Raw genomic sequence first — 8,483 nt, forward strand, 5'->3', positions numbered from 1 at the left:
TCTCAATGAGTGGGTGATTCCGCTCTGCTAATAATCAGATGAGGGGAGGAGGTAGGACACCATGTGGGTAACTGGGGAGCCCAGCCTTGATTGAGTAACTGATAAAATAAAATGCATTATAAATAATTGTAACTGGTCAATAGTGTGAGTCGGGCTGGGCACAAGCCTGTAGCGGGCTCGAGACAATTGTTTTTCAACCACAGGGGCCCGCTCTCAATGTTCAAAAAAAATAAATAAAGGGAACACTAAAATAACACATCCTAGATCTGAATTAATGACATTCTTATTAAATACTTTTTTCTTTACATAGTTGAATGTGCTGACAACAAAATCACACAAATTATCAATGGAAATCAAATTTATCAACCCATGGAGGTCTGGATTTGGAGTCACACTCAAAATTAAAGTGGAAAACCACACTACAGGCTGATCCAACTTTGATGTAATGTCCTTAAAACAAGTCAAAATGAGGCTCAGTAGTGTGTGTGGCCTCCGCGTGCCTGTATGACCTCCCTACAACGCCTGGGCATGCTCCTGATGAGGTGGCGGATGGTCTCCTGAGGGATCTCCTCCCAGACCTGGACTAAAGCATCCGCCAACTCCTGGACAGTCTGTGGTGCAACGTGGCGTTGGTGGATGGAGCGAGACATGATGTCCCAGATGTGCTCAATTGGATTCAGGTCTGGGGAACGGGCGGGCCAGTCCATAGCATCAATGCCTTCCTCTTGCAGGAACTGCTGACACACTTCAGCCACATGAGGTCTAGCATTGTCTTGCATTAGGAGGAACCCAGGGCCAACCGCACCAGCATATGGTCTCACAAGGGGTCTGAGGATCTCATCTCGGTACCTAATGGCAGTCAGGCTACCTCTGGCGAGCACATGGAGGGCTGTGCGGCCCCCCAAAGAAATGCCACCCCACACCATGACTGACCCACCGCCAAACCGGTCATGCTGGAGGATGTTGCAGGCAGCAGAACGTTCTCCACGGCGTCTCCAGACTCTGTCACGTCTGTCACATGTGCCCATGTGCTCAGTGTGAACCTGCTTTCATCTGTGAAGAGCACAGGGCGCCAGTGGCGAATTTGCCAATCTTGGTGTTCTCTGGCAAATGCCAAACGTCCTGCACGGTGTTGGGCTGTAAGCACAACCCCCACCTGTGGACGTCGGGCCCTCATACCACCCTCATGGAGTCTGTTTCTGACCGTTTGAGCAGACACATGCACATTTGTGGCCTGCTGGAGGTCATTTTGCAGTGCTCCTCCTGCTCCTCCTTGCACAAAGGCGGAGGTAGCGGTCCTGCTGCTGGGTTGTTGCCCTCCTACGGCCTCCTCCACGTCTCCTGATGTACTGGCCTGTCTCCTGGTAGCGCCTCCATGCTCTGGACACTACGCTGACAGACACAGCAAACCTTCTTGCCACAGCTCGCATTGATGTGCCATCCTGGATGAGCTGCACTACCTGAGCCACTTGTGTGGGTTGTAGACTCCGTCTCATGCTACCACTAGAGTGAAAGCACCGCCAGCATTCAAAAGTGACCAAAACATCAGCCAGGAAGCATAGGAACTGAGAAGTGGTCTGTGGTCACCACCTAAAAAATATAATTTTGTAAATATTTTTCCACAAAAGTAATACACTGGGCCTTTACTAGTATTAACGGACCAATATAGATATCTGCAGCAAGAGCAAAAAAAACATTTAAGTTGAATAGTGTTTCCGACACATTGGGGCAGCTGGCTTCCGGGTTAAGCGAGTGGGTGTTAAGAAGCGCGGCTTGGCGGATAATTTTTTGGATGACTCGACCTTCACCTCTCCCGAGCTCGTTGGGGAGTTGCAGCGATGAAACAAGATCGTATTCACAAAATTGGGGGGGGGGGGGATTAGGTAAAAATAAAAAGTTGCAAAGGCACAACATCCACATCAAGTTAAATATTTTTCTTGATCAAATAACATGGAAAACAACACACCAAGTGCAATGCTCTACCAACTGAGCCACATCACAAACCACTTGCTGTCTCAATGTACTAAATTACTGTATAGGTCATTATTTATCTTCATGGTGATGGAAAGTCTACAGGTACAAACCTAGATGACTAGCCTCTGTAAAATACCGTTATATACATTTTACATTGTGGTTTGTAAGGATGGTAAATTAATACTGCAAAAAAAGTGGTTGCACACCACTTGCAATGCTAGGGTTGTGGGTTCGATTCCCACAGGGGACCGGTATGAAGATGGTCTACTAAATTGGAAAAGGAATGAATAGACCATTTTAGTTTCCACATACAAAGAAATCTATTTGTCACACGAGCAGAATACAACCGGTGTAGACCTTACCGTGAAATGCTTACTTACAAGCCCTGAACCAACAATGCAGTTCAAGAAATAGAGTTAATAAAATATTTACTAAAACTAAAGTTAAAAAAAATATTGAATCAAAAAGTGACAAATGTACATAACAATAACGAGGCTATATACAGTGGGTACCGGTACCGAGTCAGTGTGTGAGGGTACAGGTAATTTGCATTTGGAAAGTATTTCAAGAAACTGGAAAACATAAAGCAAGACTCATGTTACAAATTATGGTAATCACAAATACATTTAGTTTACATTTATTCACAAAAGTAGTGCACTGGGCCTTTAGTCCTTGTATTAGCGGACTGATATACTGAACAAGAATATAAACGCACCATGCAACAATTTCAATGATTTTACTGAGTTACAGTTCATATAAGGAAATCAGTCAATTTAAATAAGTTCATTAGGTGCAGAGTTATCAATGTTCCAAAAACTTAGCGGAGAAGGACCATTTGGGTCAAACAAGATAACAGTTTTTCCCACGGGAAATCCAAGAAAGGACCATGGGAAGATGTCTCTCATGAAATCTTTGACTTTAAAGAAAGTGTTCTTGAAGGATGGCATAACTGTGGGAGAACTGTACACAGTACAAACATTTGGGGTGTTGAGATTTTACCTCATCACCAAGGAGCTGAAACAGGAAGTTGTTCAAAATGCAGAACAAGTTACAGAAACAGTAGCTGTCACTTTAACCTACACTGAAGGGATTGATGTTCGCTGTCTCTCAGACCTACAGTTGAAGTCGGAAGTTTACATACACTTAGGTTGGAGTCATTAAAACTCGTTTTTCAACCACTCCACACATTTCTTGTTAACAAACTATAGTTTTGGCAAGTCGGTTAGGACATCTCCATGTGCATGACACAAGTAATTTTCCCAACAATTGTTTACAGACAGATTATTTCACAGTATCACAATTCCAGTGTGTCAGAAGTTTACATACACTAAGTTGACTGTGCCTTTAAACAGCTTGTAAAATTCCAGAAAATTATGTCATGGCTTTAGAAGCTTTTGATAGGCTAATTGACATAATTTGAGTCAATTGGAGGTGTACCTGTGGATGTATTTCAAGTCCTACCTTCAAACTCAGTGCCTATTTGCTTGACATCATGGGAAAATCAGCAAGGAAGAAGCTCAGCAAGGAAGAAGCCACTGCTCCAAAACCGCCATAAAAAGCCAGACTACGGTTTGCAACTGCACATGGGGACAAAGATCGTACTTTTTGGAGAAATGTCCTCTGGTCTGATGAAACAAAAATGGAACTGTTTGGCCATTATGACCATCGTTATGTTTGGAGGACAAAAGGGGGAGGCTTGCCAGCCGAAGAACACCATCCCAACCGTGAAGCACGGGGCTGGCAGCATCATGTTGTGGGGGTGCTTTGCTGCAGAAGGGACTGGTGCACTTCACAAAATAGATGGCATCATGAGGTAGGAAAATTATGTGGATATATAGAAGCAACATCTCAAGACATCAGTCAGGAAGTTAAAGCTTGGTTGCAAATGGGTCTTCCAAATGGACAATGACCCCAAGCATACTTCTAAAGTTGTGGCAAAATGGCTTAAAAACAACAAAGTCAAGATATTGGAGTGGCCATCACAAAGCCCTGACCTCAATCCCATAGACAATTTGTGGGGAGAACTGAAGAAAAAAAAGCGTGCTACCCGAAACGTTTGACCCAAATTAAACAATTTAAAGGCAATGCTACCAAATACTAATTGAGTATGTAAACTTCTGACCCACTGGGAATGTGATGAAAGAAATAAAAACTGAATAAATCATTCTCTCCACTATTATTCTGACATTTCACATTCTTAAAATAAAGTGGTGATCCTAACTGACCTAAGACAGGGAATTTTTACTAGGATTAAATGTCAGGAATTGTGAAAAACGGAGTTAAATGTATTTGGCTAAGATGTATGTAAACTTCCGACTTCAACTGTATCAGAGATAGTTTGCGCTACACATTGGAGAACCCCTTCCGTATCAGCTGGGTGACATACTGGTATTTGTATATAGCCAACAGAATGAGCTACACAACCTAGACCCCTTAAAGTACCTGATCGCTTTTACAATTGATACTCCTCCAAACAGATGTCACACCACATGCCCTGCAGAAGACAGAAGTCACGTCACAAACCCCTCCAGATGTTAGAAGTCACTCCACAACCCCTTCGGACGTCAGATTTCACGCCACATCCCCTCAAAACATCAGAGTTCATTCCACAACCCCTCCAGATGTGAATGGGCACACCACCACCTCTCCAGAAGACAAAGGTCAAGCCACAATCCCACCAGAAGACAGAGGTCACTCCAGAACCCCTCCAGATGTCAGAGGTCACGCCACAACTCGTCCAGACAAAGTTCACGCCACAACCCCTCCAGATGTTAAAGGTCACTCCACAACCCCTCCAGATGTCAGAGGTCACTCCACATCACCTCCAGACATTGAAGTTCACACCACAATAATATGATAATGTGTTGGATGCTGTAAGAGAAGTGCTGTCACAAACACTCTAGAGGAAAAAGGATAAGCCGGCACCTAGAAAAGTTTTGAAGTTACTGCAGGCATCCCCACAAAATCATGCAGAGATTCAGAATTTCCTATATTTCCAGCTATATATCACAGGGTTTAATGAGATTCATGACGGGTGCTGATGTAATGTGTCAGAGTTAAGTCTAGTTCACCACTTAGGATGGTCTGTTGAGACGCCATGTCACACACAGCTTAGCCACCCGATGCAGCCTCCATGAGAGGAGTCAGACCTGTCTAAAAGTGAGAACATATGGGTCAGTGACATACTGCAACACACAGACACCACACCTAATTTCTGATGTCTTTGACTCTAGCCCAGATAACATGACCTGCCAAGTTCAGCTGATGGTGGCTGCTCTCACCTTGGAGCGGTGCTCCATGTTGGCAGTCCCGGGTCAGTGCTGCGTTGCGCTTGGTCTCGATGGGAGTGTGGATGTCTGAGCCCATGTCCAGCAGCAGCTTGACCACAAGGACGTGACCATTCATGGCAGCCAGCATCAGCAGAGAGATACCCAATGTACTTCTAGTCCTGACAGGAAACAAACACACAGTGAGTGAGGAACAGACAGGAGAGGGGGGAACATGTGGACAGGGATGATAATACACATAGTTCAGAGTGGGAAAAATCTTTGTGACTGACAGGGATGGTTGTGTGTTTCAGAGGTTGATAAACTGTCGTATCTGGAGTTGATTTCAGCACCAGCATTCAGGAGGATCTTGATGTTGATGCAGCACCCTGAGGCGGCCAGGCTGAGAGGAGTAATCTGAAATGCTACACTGCTTCTTGTTGGCCCCACGCAGCAGCAACAGTTTTACCACCAGGAAGGAATGGACCACAGGTTATTATTGGGGAATTTCCACTAGTGTTTTATCAAAAAGGTAACAATTAACTAATGTGATGTTCAGGGAAGAATGTGTTTTAGTGAATCGCAACACCTCTTGTCTTCCTACAGAGCAGGCCAGGGAGAGAGGTGTGTTTTTGATTCTCTCAGACTGGGCTTCGATGTCCTCTCCTTTATCCAGTAGGATCTCCACCACGGCAATGTGATCCGCTGTAGCAGCCAGGATTAGAGGAGTGAAACCAGGGGACAGAGAGATTACTCTCCAACACCTACATACACAGATAGACTCCCACTTATACACAGAAACTATACATTTCCCAGAAAAATGTACATATAAATATAAAAATATAGCTAGGTGGTGTGACGTAGATGTGCATCGATGTCCAGAGGGGGAGCATGGAGGGTGGGGACACTGAATTGATGGGCATCTGTGCTGTGGGTATGGGCGAGGTTGTAGTGTTCAACATAGACACTACTGCTCACCGCTACTGTAACAGAGGGAGAGAGAACAATTAATAAAAGAGCGTTCAACCTATAACTAAATCAAATTAGATTTAATTTACAAGCAGTTGGGAATTATGTTGAAAATGTATTGAAACCATGTTCAGCATTAAGGAAAAGGATGGGGGACAGAACACTCACCTTACTTTTTGTTATTAGAAGAAGAAAGAAAGTGAAGAACCAGCTTCTACAGTAACTGCTCACATAACTGCCATGATGTCTTCCAGCGTGTCAGTGACTGTCTGTGTGGGGAAGGCCACTATGAGTCTGTCGAGGGCCTGAGTGAGAAGGCCCGGGTCCCAGGCCTGTCAACTATTGCCCCAACATCTACTGCTGGCTCACCATCAGCCTCTGTATGTCAGGGCAGGTGCTGTTGGGGTAGTCTGCTGTACTAAAGTCTAGAATGCTGAGTGGCCAAGGTAAGAAGCTGGTCTACAGAAGTAGGGGCTGCCCCGGGTCACCCTTCAGGCCTTTGGCCTTCATGTACTCTTTGGTGAACTTCTCCTTGGGGATCTTCTTCTTCTGCAGCTCAGCTTTCTCTATGGCTGAGATCCTTTGGCTCAACTCATTCAGCTTGCTCTCCGTCTCTTCCACAATGCACTCCAGGTGCTGGTACAAGTAGAAGAGGGGCAGCAGATCTGTGTCTGGACCGTCTGCAGCAAGTGGGTTACCCTGGAAGGGGCTCAGCCTCTGCTTGAAGCCGTCTGAGACAGCTACACAAGACAACACAACCAGTTAGCTACAAGGTTGTACCATACAATATTACAGCAATCATTATAACGCTTTGATGCCTTGTGCACTCAACTGGTGTCTAGTTGTCTTCTTGGTCAGGGAATGAACAAAGTTAGACCTGTATTTACTATTGGACTGACATTTTGTGATGACAGATGGAGGTGTTGTGATGTTGGAGGGTACTCTGTCTGTCTCTTGTGGAGGCACTACCATGGCCAGGGCTTGGAATGGAAGTCGTGGAGCCTGTTTGGGTTAGTGCAGATATTACAAAAGTATTTGGTATAAATATTTGGTATCAACTTATAAAAATGTGATGTTAATACAAATACATGTCTGTAGTAGTACAGTAGCTGTTTGTTTATTGGTAAACCAACAGTCCCTACCTGAGAGGTGTTATGGGAGGGGAATGAGAGCTGAGATGCAGTACGTTTGGCACGGGGACCAAAAGGATGTTGTTGGGGTAGTCAAGGAGGTAGGACACCACGATGATGTGACCATCCTTAGAACCTCTTCCTCTTTGCTCTCCTTTCCTTCCTTGTCCTCCTCGTCGCTGCTGGTCGATTCTAAGATCTTGCTCTGTCCATCTTCCAACTGTCAGGGACCACCTTAATTTTGAGGAAATAACATCCAACCCTGGGATTAACCTGATCGATTGTATCTCAATTCAGTTAAATAAGACATTTGATTTCTCCATAAGAATGCCCATTCAGTTCCTGAACTAAGTGGAATTGTGAGTGTAGAGCTCCCTAAGTGAGCCATCCTTATCTTTCCTCGACGAGAACTCAGGCTTAGAGATGCTGTCCATGTTCACTTCCTTTCAGGCCACAGTGTGACAAAAAAAAACACACAAAAATATCTAAATGCATGTGCATTCAGCAAAACATTTGACCAATTGTGAGAAGACTATATTAGTAAAAAAACATGCATATTTACATTTCCCTTGGCTATAACATGTATGACAGGGCAAAAAACAAACCATATATAATATTTGTAAACTAAACCCGATGGTCCCTGGTAAAAAATAATGTACTATAAAGGGAATATGGTGCCATTCGGGAAGCACACCCACATTGTGTGAACAACTCGTGCAAAAAAGGCTGTGTATTGACATGAACTGTGTTTCGCAGAGATGAGGCCAGGCCAAAAGGTTAGAGAGAGGTCTCACCAGGTCAGCCCCCGGCTGCAGCAGCACGTCAGCCACGTCTGTGTGTCCATTCTCTCAGGCGTACGTCAGGGCTGTGTCTCCCGTCGCATGGACATTGGCTCCGGAGTACAAGAATACAGGTGTAAATTCCACCCCGAGTGTTGTGTGTGTGATCTGGATAAAAAACGAAACAACTTTAGGAACTGTTGGTTTTGGTGATAGCCAAGTGAATTTCCATAATGTATGAAGCGAGGATGAGCCCATCTCAAATAGAGGTTGGTAGAGTTTGGTTTGAGAGAACCAAACAGAGAGGCTGTCCAGTTAGGAGAGTTTCTGCTCACCTGCAGCCAGCAGGTATTTGACTAGCTCCA

The 8,483-nt window shown here is 44.7% G+C and overlaps 1 long non-coding RNA gene across 1 annotated transcript; it reads right to left on the reverse strand.

The window, feature by feature from the left end:
- Positions 1 to 2,611: 2,611 nt before the first annotated feature.
- On the reverse strand, positions 2,612 to 6,283 carry LOC139582827 (uncharacterized). The gene is made up of 3 exons (XR_011676432.1): positions 5,534 to 6,283; positions 5,256 to 5,422; positions 2,612 to 5,127 (listed from the first exon to the last, which is right to left on the reverse strand). It is a non-coding gene; the product is annotated as an uncharacterized lncRNA (long non-coding RNA).
- Positions 6,284 to 8,483: the final 2,200 nt, after the last annotated feature.

Source organism: Salvelinus alpinus, chromosome 8 (genome assembly GCF_045679555.1).
Source record: "Salvelinus alpinus chromosome 8, SLU_Salpinus.1, whole genome shotgun sequence".
In the NCBI taxonomy this organism is placed as follows: Eukaryota; Metazoa; Chordata; class Actinopteri; order Salmoniformes; family Salmonidae; genus Salvelinus; species Salvelinus alpinus.